General features: G+C 39.1%; 1 protein-coding gene across 1 annotated transcript in view; it reads right to left on the bottom strand.

Annotated features, from left to right (window-relative positions):
* Positions 1-12,979, bottom strand: part of LOC149774978 (uncharacterized) — a 30,854-nt gene extending 17,875 nt beyond the window's left edge. The window contains exon 1 of the mRNA XM_089944564.1: positions 12,740-12,979. The gene's annotated coding sequence lies outside the window, so the exon portion shown is untranslated. The remainder of the gene's footprint in view (positions 1-12,739) is intronic.
* Between the last annotated feature and the right edge of the window lie 664 nt (positions 12,980-13,643).

Raw genomic sequence — 13,643 nt, 5'->3', positions numbered from 1 at the left:
CTCGTGATATGTATGTATGTATGTATGTATGTATGTATGTATGTATATATATATATATATATATATATATATATATATATATATATATATATATATATATGTCTCTCTCTCTCTCTCTCTCTCTATATATATATATATATATATATATATATATATATATATATATATATGTCTATCTCTCTCTCTCTCTCTCTCTCTCTCTCTCTCTCTATATATATATATATATACAATGTCTCCTGGATGTATAGTTTAATGTGGATTTATATCAAATATTACTTGAATGAAAATATTTTAGTTTAGTTACAGTCCATAATTTGAATACTAATCCTCTACGTTCTGGATGTATTGAGAGACGGAATGTAATACGACCAGAACATTGGTAAATAAAAATGAACGGCAATGAACTAAAGAAATACATGGTTTGGGTCGACATTTTAATCTGTGTCTACAAACAAATATTCAAGACACAGGATGTTGTGATGATGATGATGATATTTATTATTATTATTATTATTATTATTATTATTAGAAAGATAAATACCCAATATCCTAGTAATAATGGGATTCGAATTTTTCAATTAAAGTTCATATTTTGACTCGACCTTTTGACAGAGAAAATTCGATATGTTGATTAATCTCTCAACATCAATGTAACCCCTGGGATTGCTTGATCATGAAAAGTATTCTACAGCTTATTCACTGAAAACCCCTTGGATGGCCTCTGTTACATTAAATGGGTTGGGTATGAGTTTATTTGGTCCGTTTCTTTCAGATTCGACAATGTATAAGTTTTCTCGAAAACTCTACCATTTGATAGCTTATAAGCTTAATGAAACACTGAATAAGGAATATATAAATAAGATGGCCCAAGTAGTTGTTTACTCCGGTATGAAGTATTCTGAACTTTGAAAGGTAATACGCAAGGAATGTCGCTGTGAGATACAAATGAGTGTCTATAGGTAAACACTGTTGCCCTTTGACGTGATTAGCGGTAGATTTTGTGCAAGCATATTTCGAAATGTGCGATAAGAAAGCTTCTCGTAAAGGACGCTCTTTTCAGAAAGCTCAATGTCATGCGATTACTTAAAATGTTGCCGTATTTCTGGTGGTATACTCTCTATCCACAAGTTTTGACCAACGAACTCTGGACTGCCCATAAGTGCAGATTCAAAAATGGTCAAAACTGGTGTCTTAATTTTTCTGCAGTAAATTATACACTGAAATTTGTGATGTTCCTATATGTAGCTGTATAAATAAACAAATAACTACAACGGTTGAGATGCAAGTTAAAGTCAAATTATATTCACAGGTACAGACGTATGAACTATAATCAGCCCAGTTAACACTAGCAATAGAACTTAAAGACAAAACAAGGTTTTAAAACGTCACGGGACGCTTTAATTGTCAACCGAAAATAATCGTGTTAATTACTCCATCTTGAAATAAGTTGTGCCAATTAAAAGTGCAAATTGTATTACACTATCAAAATTACGAAGGGTTTCAAGTGACGCAGTTTGAAGGAATGAGGCACTTATGTACGATTGTGGCATACCAATTTTTTACATATTGAAAGATTATCAGACCGTGGACGCAAATTTCAATCCTGGTCGGTTTTGGATATGAGTGGAGCACTAGTTCTTCCTCTTATTTTCATGAACAGTAAATAGAGAATATTTAAGTTTTTCATTAGAAATCAGGAAATATTTAAGGAGTGTAGTGGAAACATTATATTGTAATGCGTGACAAAGCAACGAGTGACAATACAAAATGTTTCCACTTCACTCGGAAATATTTCCTAACATCTACTACCCCCTCTACCCCCCTAACCCCCCAAACCAAATAAAACAAAATGAACCCTACCCCCAAAAAACCTTGACTGTCTTTTTGTTATACTTCCTTGGGCAAGAACATACAAGTTTGATAGACCTGTTTCTCCAATTCGTCAATGAGATTAACGGGTACGTTACTTCATTAATAAAAGAGTTCCGCAAGTTTACAATAAATTTAGAACAGCGACTTTTAGAATCTATATTACACATATAATGCTTAAAATTGTGTATTTTGTCAAACTAATAACCGTTTTCACAAGAAATGAAGAGAGTGGTAATTTTGTTAAAAATGTTTCTTTTGCGGATTGATTCTGTGAACATTGTTGGGGTGACAGTACTGTAGAAATATAGCGTTGGGATGACAGTACTGTAAAATATAGCGTTGGGGTGACAGTACTGTAGAAATATAGCAGAATGGTTTAAAAGACTTAGGAACGTAACATCTCTAAGCACGATATTTAAGGATTCTAAGCTTACTTGAAAGGAGTTTGGTTTCTAATTGTATCAAGCTCTCCAGTTAGACTTGAAATGCAAGCTCGAACTTGTTTTTGATAACATATCTGCTCCCAAAACATTTAGTTTCAGTTTGCAATCGACGTTAATCAATGCTTGATTTTTCCATCATTTTTTAAACATAACTATGATTGCGATGACATATAAATCGTTACTTAAACAATTTGATAACTATATTTAGTCAATTTATTTTTCTTAAAAATGTGAACCGATTGTCGTTGAGTGCAACTACAATACTGCAGGGGTGACAGAATAACGGATAGCAACAGCCCATGGATCAGTAACTGACAATTTCCACAATTCACGAGGAAAACAAGTTGTAAAATAGCTAATACTTAAAGCCAACTTGTGTGTTATTTGAGGTTAATTTTTAGGCATTCGTAGTGCCATCTCATTAATTACATAAATGCTTACGAGAAGACAACATCTTTAATGTAACAGAATGAAACCGGGATGGGATTGGATTTAACGAAGATACCGAAAGAAATTTAATGTAATTGAAAGATGAATGAATTTGACGCCATACCCGTGCGCGCACAGTCCAGCAATGCTTTACCAGAATGATGCTAATCGAGTGTTCCAGCTGATATAAAGAAATTATACCGTTCCCAAATGGAACTAATCAAGGCATGTAACTTTACCATATGAACGTATAAACAAATATAATTAATATATAGATATATCAGCATGGATGATCAATGTATACAACTTACAAGCAAAATGAACTACGTATGTTTCATACACAAGTAGGATGAATTGTGTTATTGATTCTCACTCGTATGGTAATTTTAAATTATTGATTTCACTCATAGTGGTATTGGTATTTCCGGTTTCACATTTCTATTTGAATGGCCAAGGTGCCACCACGTATGGTTCGTCCTCCAAGGGCTTCCTTATATCTTACAGACCTTCTGGTCCCGAAGCTTCCTTCCCTCACTTTGGGTAAGCCAACAACTTCCTCCGGACCAACGTCACCACAGACTCCAGCATCTGAGTTCCACGTAACCCCATAGTTCTTCGACTCGCCAACAAAACAGCAGCAAATATCATGAATGAATCGTATAGTACACAAGCAACAGCGAAGTACAAATACAAAAATAGACATTACGCATGCTCTTACATCTGATGATTTTGTTACACATTATATAATTTCATCATAACTGCGGTACAAGATTATTATATAAAATAGTAAAATTTGTTTGACAAGAATAATCTCATTAATTATATGAACTCGAACATAATTGTACGTTCATGCATGTAACGTACAAGTGAATTCAATTAATTTGTTCAGTTATACAAATGGCTAACTTCAAACAGACTATACTCTATTTGATATGACCGTCGGCCTTACTTTCTTAAAAATTTAGAATAGATTCTGAAACATGCAAACTATAAAACAATTATATCACAATAAACGAATAACAAGAAGCAACACAACTTTACATTTCACATACCTCTACGGCTGAAGATTGTTCACGGAAAGTGGACAGCTTCCAGACAAAACTCGTTCTAATGGGAATAGACAACGCGACTGTACAATATGAGTATCCTGATTGTAGTGAAAGTCCACAGCCAGGTAACCCGAGGGAATCAGATTTTCTAATTGCAGTCACTTTGCTCGCGCAGGATTATGTGATCCGAAGTCAATATTTTGAAATAAGAAGTGTGAAAATACCCATAGCTTCCGGCAACTCAGTTCGTTGCGGCAACGAAACCCGAGTACATTCTCATTCAGATTAAAAAAATTTAAATAGATTATTATATGTAATATATATCACATACATTAAAAGAACACGGCTTTTAAAGTGACGATATAAAGTAATTTGATACAGCAATATCATTGGTATTTAAAATTGTGATCCGACCATGACGCATTATTATGCATATATAAATATTGTCTCAACCTTTGGTCATGTTTCAGTAGTAGACTATCACTTATATATTATCAAAATCTGTTACAAATATCCACTGATTAATCATTAGCTATGTATTAAAAAAGGAAAAACTATTAATAATCTACGTCTTCTAAAATGAATAAACATGAGACACAATTCATCGAAATCCTCTGTAATCCCCTCCTCTCTGTTTCTCTCTCTCTCTCTTTCTCTCGTGCATAAGGGAGAGAGAGTACGGGGAAGTATGTGGAGTGAGAGAGAAAAAGACACCTGGGACTTCATAACGGTTAGAAGTACACATGTAGTAGGGATGAATGGGGATACTGACTCACCTAGCTCCCTTCATGATCTGGGTAAGCGACTCCTCTCCCCTCTACTACTGTGTTATGGGGGCTCTGACTCACTTTAGGTAGAAATGGCTCACTGCGTGATGAAAGAGATCTCCCCTCTACTATTGTGTTTTGGTGGTTCCCACTCACTGATATTTCACTTCATCACAGAAAAAATGAGTGATGGAAGTGTGTGACTTAAAACCCTACTGTGCTTTGGCTCACTTTTTTTAGACGTGTACTTTGCAATAGAATGTCTCTTCAGTGCTATCCGTTGAGTGTTGATCGATTGGAATTGAGCGAGGAGAGTAAACATCCAATGTTTGAATTAAGTGAGGAAGAGTCTATGGAATTGTTAACCGTGCGAAGAAGTTGATAGCGTACGCGAATAAGGATATCAGTTACGTGCCTGAGATGATCTGTTGTGAGGGGTGTGAAGAAGAGGAAAACGAGGAGTAGGTGAGGTGTAGTCATAGTCATCAACGTCCGGTGCAGCAATACAATCAGCAATATTTACATCATATATAAGTTGAAGAGTTTTTATTTTTTATTACAGGTTGAATAAGGTGACTCGTGTTCAGTTGATAGGTCCTGCAAAATTCATAAAATTTGAATATGTGCTCAAGCGCATCCTTGAGAAGATGGGTTTTCACGAGCATGCGGAGAAACGTAAGACAGTCTCTGGAAAGAACTTGATCGAGGAGTATGATAAGATTATTTCGGAGGCGCTATCGTAGTCAAGGAGGGTGTGGGAATCCACGAGTTAAATTGTTCAGGATAGCCAAACCACTTGATGAGCGATTTTTTCCCTTTTGGCAGAGATCACTTTTTTAACTCTGAAGATGTTTTGTTTTATGTTTTGTAATTCCTGCTCGTAATAATACCCTTGGATGGGTTCTCCCGAGGAATTTCTGAGTGTGCTGGAAGGGTTTTCTGAATAGTATCGACTACAAAGACTTCTTCAGTCCAGTTAGGAATATATCCTTTTTCGAAGGTAGTTTTGTTGTCTGCTAATTCTGACGTGATCATCTACTTTGAATTTGGATCTAAAATATAAAGCCTCTGCGACTTTTTGTTCTTGGTTTATTGAAGAGGCTTCCGCTGGAGTCATTCATAGGCTTCGATGCCATGTATGATCGTATTGGTCGACGACGTCTGGCAAAACATCTAAGTATCGGTTAGTATTTTCGCAGTTGATGAAGTGGATATTGACAGCGATGATCTTGATGGGCAGATCTCCTTCGAAAAATTCATTTTGTGATAAAATATTTCCTGTATTATAACACAGGAGAGATCCAACTGATTTGGCGTTATCAAATCGTACAATGTAAGTTCCCGGTAGTGTAATTCTGGTACGACACGTAGAGTAGCTGGGTTTAATTTTAAAATTAGCAGAGACGTCTCCATTAACTGTGATCAGTCTGGAGGTTTCCGTTGCGAGATCAGTAACGATGTATCCACCAGGTGAAATCGTGATCTAGTTTTGCTGAAGCTCGACCACATACGAAAATCGATTGTTGTTCACGGTAAAGTTAAAGAGGTTATTCCCGATTTCGACGGCGATTGCTGGTCTAATTCATGTGGAGGATTATACCTCACCGTGTAAGTGACCGATCGCAAATAAAACAACAGCGTAGTATCACTGACAGCCATTTGGAAAACTCTATATCAAGTCCTCGTACAAAATGCGATACTGATTCGACGTTACCAGCTTTTCATCCAGATCATTGGCGATCTCTATCATTTCGTTATCAATTTCACAACATTTCCCGCTTGTTTAAAAGTGATCAGTAATTTGAGTCATGAGACGATTTCAGCGGAAGTGCGAATGTAGCGGATGCTTCCTCCAGAACGTCTTCCAAGTTCCTCTCCATCTGTGTTATCAGAGCAATCTGTGTCTACTGTTTAAGGTTCTCTTCTCTTCGTTTTCATATCCGTTCTTCCTTCAGTTGTCTCTCCATATACTCCTTACTCATTCGTTCTATTTTTTCCGTACTAACGCTCTTGAAAAGTGCGAAATCATGTGGCCTTAGCTTGATTTTTCCACTCAATTGTTCGAAAGATTTAGGTATGAGTTCCTTCTCTTCCTTTTCTGTTAGTCTCTTAGGTGGCTCTTGCAATGCTTTCGCACGCTTTGGACCACTGCAGGATGAGCTTGTTCTTCTGAAGTTTTTTGGGGGATATGAGGACTCTCTGTCGTCGCTTGCTCTTTGATTCAGAAGACTCTAATCCTGAGAGGAATAGATGGTGAGTCAAAGATGGGGTTTCTTTTTTCTTCTTGATAAGGCTTTTTTCTGTTTTTTCCTCCTCTGCATGTGATTTATTGTAATCTATAATCTTTGTGAAGAGACTAATCATATGCGCTTTTTCAGCTTCGTCCGTTTTCATCCTAGCAGAAGTACCGTAACTTTGGGTGACGTTGGTCAGGACCTCAGGTGCCTTTTTGCGGGTGAGGCAATCAAAAGTCAAAGACTTAGTGGGTCTAATAAAGTCCTGGATTATGGGAAGATTGTCGTTCACAAATATTTCGAGCCATTGTGGATTGGGTGTTTCAGGATTATATCTAAACATAAAAATTTCCATTAGGAGACCATATGCATCATTCTCCTTTTCAGTCTCATACTGACTCATTTTTCTTTCTCTTTTAAAATCACTTTCACCTATTTTCTGTCTCTTGCTTCTGATTCTCTTCTCATCTCCGATAAATCTATAGTCATGCTTTGTTCTACCTGCTTGAATTTTCGCAGTTTGGCCTTTTTGTAGTTCAGCTTATTCCATCATCGAGGACACTTCGCTTTCAGGAGTTGCTCCTGCTAACTCCTTCAGCAATTCTCGCTGCTGTTGTTGAGTCGATTTCTGCTTATTTAATAGCTGATCTTGCTTAACATCGTACGACATTTTGGCCTCGCCGATCTTCGTCAAAAAAGTGGCTGGAACAATTATTCAGTCACATCACGGTGGAATGACTGATTGCCTACTTTGTCCTAGAGAATGCGCTGACGTAACGCGGTTCGTTGATCGATAAACGTTTTGAAAACGTCCTCACGCTGACGACAACTGGTGACTTTTTCGAACAACATGGCTATATTAATCAGGAAAGTAAAATTCGTCAAAGCCTTTTCGGTAGCGTCCTGGAATCATTTCCGCATCGCGATGAAAGGTCATAACATCATGCCTGGAGGACGACGTCGCTGAAGTATAGCAGTCTTTAAATTGTTTGACGGTGATGCCACTGCAGTAGTCTCTCGCGATCGCGTCGATGTCCCGGTTATCGAGTCCTGAAAACAGCACAAAGCATCCGGTGTTTAGGCACATCATAGTACGAGTGAGTAAGATAGAGGCTGTTGCATCTCTTTTATTGCGATAACGAAATATATCCTCAAATGTTATTCATGTGGTTGATTTTAACGTCGTCAGACAGGATGATCTTTTGCATGTCTGAATCCAGCTCTTCCACAGGCTAGATCTCGTTTGGATCTGCCATCTTGAAAACATCAGAAAAGCCAACTAGTGAAGCATGTTGTTTTTTTCCTGATGACGATTGAGCTTATAAATGATCACTCGATCCTACTTGTGTATGTTATTCAGGAGTATGTTCGTGAGGAGATTTGTTTTTCCCCGACCGGTCGGACCCAGGATCATGTATTGACAATCCGGCTTCATTAAATTATGCGGATTCTGTTTTGTTTTTTCCTTGGTGTCGAAGTTCATGATGTTCATTTTCTATATAATCCATCTTGTTGTACACATGTGTTGGTACACTGATTGGGTCGGGAAGTTCGGTAAATCGAGATGAGAAAGTCTGCCGCTCCGGAGATTCAATGCAGGGCCATCTCAACATGAGATGTCACAGTCTCACCAATCGCGAAGATGTGATTTATCCTCCTCCAGATGACAATCCTGCGCGATGATCTCATGTGAATATACCCGAGCATGCTAAATTGTCATTTGGGGGTGGAACGATTACTGAAAATATCAACATCGGTGGAATGAGTTGGTACAGTCTTCCTTCAGCGAGGACGGGGTTTTATCAACCCGTAAGAGCCTCCGATCTCGAGGGATCTCTGGCTGAAAATATGATAAAATGTGTGGATCTATCTCTGGAAATGTGCAAGTGGCTGGCACATTCTTTTTGGCTATTCAAGTCACGAGCGATCTGGTAATAATCTATCCAACGTAGAAACCACGTCTTCGAATCCACGACGTGTGTGGTTGTTCAGCGCTCTCAACACGAGAGCCACCACTGTTTATCATTTTGGAACTTCAGATCGTTCCATCTGGATCGATAAAGAGGCTAGTGGAAATTACAGTTCAAGCGGTAGAAGGATTTCGCATCAACAACTATAGTTACTAAACTTTGATAGATGTAAATTATCCTGTACAGAACGACAACGGTACAAAACCATAGGCTGTATGAACTTCCTACCACGTGGCTGATCACTGATAACACTTAAGTATCTCGTATTCCCGGATTAACTCGTTTGAAAATACTAAATTATCCACAACAGGAGGGACCCTAACAGGAGCGATCACTATGTCCGGAAACGCTATTAAAGGTCTTCCCACGACTACTCTGTCGAGCGATGATACCGCAATCGATTATGGAAAAGTGAAGAATAATGCGCTGGCACGCACGGGTGGATCCATGACGGGTGATCTCAGCATGGGCTAGAATAAAAGTTTCATACAACCTATGCCTTCCAACGATATCGACGTCGTCAACACGCGCGAAGTGAAGAAACAACTCGGGATTGGATCCACCACTGTTTGGAAATACAAGTAGCTGAAATGGCATCATCGTCTCTGCATCGTTGAAATACTCTGCGCAGCACAAAGCCTATTTCGTCTTTTCTTCACATGTGGCTTTGGCTAGTGTCGCTAATGAATGGGCTATGAGTGGAGTCACCTCTAATTTCTAGATGCATGTCCAACTTTATTTTAAAATTAGTACGGAATACATGGAGACGGCCGAAGGAGTATTTCACAATGAGGTAGACCACAGCGTTGCTGTCAACGTGAATCAGACAAGATATATGGCGTATATCATCGTGGAAAATCGAAAGGATCTGGAGGATGCTATCGTGAACTCTTTTCATCTCAACATCGTTTCAGCGTGGCTCTGGCTATCACCAATGTGGTTGGTATAGGAAACGATCTCGTGTTGCTCACGGCAGCACAATACAAAGAACTCTACGACAATGGCATGCTCAACAATGCCTATGATAAAGATCACATTTTAAAATACTGTATCTCTTTCATGCATCGAGAGGATCTTCTCAAGTTGATGTACAGATCAGTAGAATAACAAATAAATTGTTTAAATATGGTTTTTGAAATATTTTGTTGCTATGCGTCATGTCTTATATCTAAGTTCCACAGTCGATTATCCGATGTATCTCCGTTTAGATGAAAGACGGAATATTCGATGGAAATTACTCCACGACGAGCTTCAAACACAAAACGATGACGGTACATCGTGACCCTAACTCCATATGACAAACACATGAAAGATGGAGTAACCAGAAGTGCTAAACCTCACCATTTGTCTATGTTAGTGTGTACGCTACGCACCTCTCCTTCGTGCTAGCCTCATAACGACTAAACACGGGATGCACTTTCCACATGACTCTTAATCTTGGTCAGAAGCTCGTTGAACAACGCTGAATGGTTTATGAGTTTCTGGACAGTTCTCGCTTTTTCGCAGTAATATTTAATCGCCCTGATATTTCGACCACCACAGCGCTGACATACATGGAGCTGAACTCAAATACCTTCCTGACATCCCAAACAGCGTTTCATTCCTGGGCTTCTCCGCTTGAGAAGACCCTCTGCACTACCGGCATCACCTTTCGGGCATCTGCCAAGGACATTCCTAAACTGGAAGCGATCAACGAGGGACTCTCCATCAACTTGTTTGTACTCGATGACAAGAAATCGGGCGATAAGCAGTTCGTTGTCTGTCGCACACTGATCTCCACTTCAGCTTCACAATGCAGTCTCATTTTACTGTATTACTAAAGCCATTTCGCGTATATCAAAGATTTCAGCCGATTATGCTGATCAAAATACATGCAGCATAAGAATCACGTCTATTTCTGCTATCGCTGCATGGAATGCTTTCCTCAATAAAAACGACTACACGATCACGTCTCTTCAGGATACTGCGAATAACTATAACCGTACAGATGTCACGCGATGGAACACGACTGTTCGAACATTTCCACAAAAAGTACACGTAGACGTTTTATATCATTTTTAACTAAAAACCCACCTCGAAAAAGTACAAGGACCTTCTCCTGATCTAACAATTGCTTTACTCAAGTGGAACACAAGCACGTCCCATGCGCGATTGGCTATAAAACCTATTGGGAATTCGACCTGTCCCTATCGTCAATATCGCGTTGGGGATTGCATTCCCTGGTTCTTTGAGCAACTCGTCGTGAAGTGGAAACGCATCAATGCCCCCCCCCCCCCCCCGAAATAATCCAGCCAAGATGCTTCCACTCACACCACACAACTGGCGACATCACAAATCATGGCAGCGATGCCACATCAGATTACTTTCAACCTCATGATAAAAGAGTCATTTACCATTGCCATGTCACCGGTCACTGTCGAGGAGCCACTAATGAACACTGTCATCTGCGCTTCAAAGATCCAGACTTCTTTCAAGTCATCACCCATAATCTCCGAGGATACGATGGGCATTTAATGGTGGCAACGCTCAGTCATCCACGGGTTCAATCCCTTCTCGCCAGATCTCACATCAAATGCCTCCCCAAAGGTTTTGAAAAGTACAGGTCATTCTCGATTGAACCTCTCCGATTCATCGATTCGGTTCAGTTTATGTTGACATTGCTAGAAGAACACGCCAAATGCTGTCCTCAGTTTTTACTCATCTGGAAAAATAATTTGGTTACAAAACAGACTTGCTCAAACAAAAAGGAGTTTATCTCTATGAAAACATCGATGCGTGATCGAGATTCGGCGACACTTCGTTGCCACTTCAAGACGCCTTTTATTCCTATCCACATCTCTTCCACACCACAAACAATGTACTATCAGTATGCGTGTAAGATATATAAAGAGTTGGATTGCCACACTCTTTGTGATTATCACGATCTGTACCTGAAAACGGACATACTCCTACTCACAGACGTGTTCGTAAATTTTAAACGCACATGTCTAGACCATTACCAACTCGATCAATTCTTGCATTTCTCCTCACCAGGGCTCTCCTGGGATGCCCTCCTCAAACAATCCAGAGTAACCATAGAACTTTACACCGATCCAGACATCTTTATGTTCACCGAGAAGATGGCGCAATGAGGCAACTCCATCATCAGCAAAGATCATGCCGTCGCCAACCATAAATGCATGAAGCACAGCGATCCCACCCAACCCTCTGTAGCAAGATTGAAACCGAATGGATTGAATGATAACGCAACACAATATGAGGGTATGAAAGTTTATGAAACAAACATAAAATAAATAAATAAATAAATACATAAATAAACAAATAAATGTTCACTACAACACATATGCAAATTGACTCGCACACCCACTTACTACATATAATAGACTTTTTCTATACTGAACATGTTACATATACACATATGTGTAACAAGAATATGGTTATGGTACTCATATTCACAGTGAAAGAATATGATTTTCGGAATCATAGGAGACAAATGAACAGACACGGTTCAAATAACCACGTGTTACAAAGAAAATTAAATATGGCTAATTACCACGTATCCTGGTATACATTACACAACGAAATGATCCTAATCCAGGAGTTGAGAATTTATGTCATAATTCCTCGTCCTTCTTCCGAATTATACATCCCTATTCAATAATTCCCACCATGAAACACTTACACTGTCGGTTGACATAGCTTCACTGCCACACTACGGATAATAGCCTCACCATCCTGGTTCTTCTAGCCAGTCTATTCGTCTATCCATCCATACATACATACACACATCTATAAATAAATCAGGCTGATCATAATAAGGAAAAAACATAATACAGAAGATAAAAACATAAATATATTATACAAAATTATTTTATGTCAAATAAAGCCCTTAGCGATAAAATGAAAATTGAAGAAAGGCATTTAGACTATCAAAGTACTCATACAAACTGGATCTGTCCAAAGGTTAACGCTTACCCCTATGGCTGTAGTTCGAAGTAAGATTGTTGACTGTCTTTGACAAGATCCAAGCGATCACTGTGTCGCATAGAACAATAAGCCTCCTATAAATACAGGAGAAAAAGATGCATAAGGCCAGGGGTAAAGTACCCGTGCATACCGTGGTAAACGGGTATCGCTCCGCAAGCGAACTGCAACGAGGTGCATGTATTATTTTCACAGAGAACAAAACAAAAAAAAAATGAACCACCCTAGGTAACGTTGTACCCGTCTTCAAATATAATTAACCAAATTACTCTTATGGCATACGAAATTATTTTCTCGCCTTATTCCGTGACACCCTCCACCTACAACCTGTACCTCGACGTCACCGATCTCTTTGACTGGGCGATGTCACAACCGATTCCAGTAGGATATTTTCACTGGATCATCGGAGAACAGTTCCTCCAAGAAACACAAGCGGGATACCACGATGACTGGGGATATTTTGTCGAGGTCGATCTTTAGTATTCCTCCCCTCTACACGACGTTCATAACGATTATTCCTTATGTGCTGAATCCATTCTTGTCACCCACTCAATGCTCTCTCTACAATAACACCAACAAAATATTCTATTCGGACTCGGAGATGCCACGGTAAAAAAATCTGGTACCCAATCTCGCCAACAAGAATAAATATAAATTACACTATCGACTGCTGGATCAAGCTCTTCAGCACGGACTCTTTCTTGACCAAATTGACTGAGCACTCAGTTTTAGACAATCCCCTTGGATAAAACCCTACATCGACTTCAACACGACACCACGAGCCAGCGCCACCTCCACCTTCGACAAAGACTTCCTTAAGCTCATGCACAATAGAGTCTTCTGAAAAGCCATGGGAAACATTGGACATCGCAAGAAAATCAAAATCGTCGATTAC

The sequence above is a fragment of the Sinohyriopsis cumingii genome, unplaced genomic scaffold (genome assembly GCF_028554795.1).
Source record: "Sinohyriopsis cumingii isolate HCF-2022 unplaced genomic scaffold, ASM2855479v2 utg000043l, whole genome shotgun sequence".
NCBI classification, from domain to species: domain Eukaryota; kingdom Metazoa; phylum Mollusca; class Bivalvia; order Unionida; family Unionidae; genus Sinohyriopsis; species Sinohyriopsis cumingii.
This window is presented reverse-complemented; position numbering and strand designations above follow the sequence as displayed.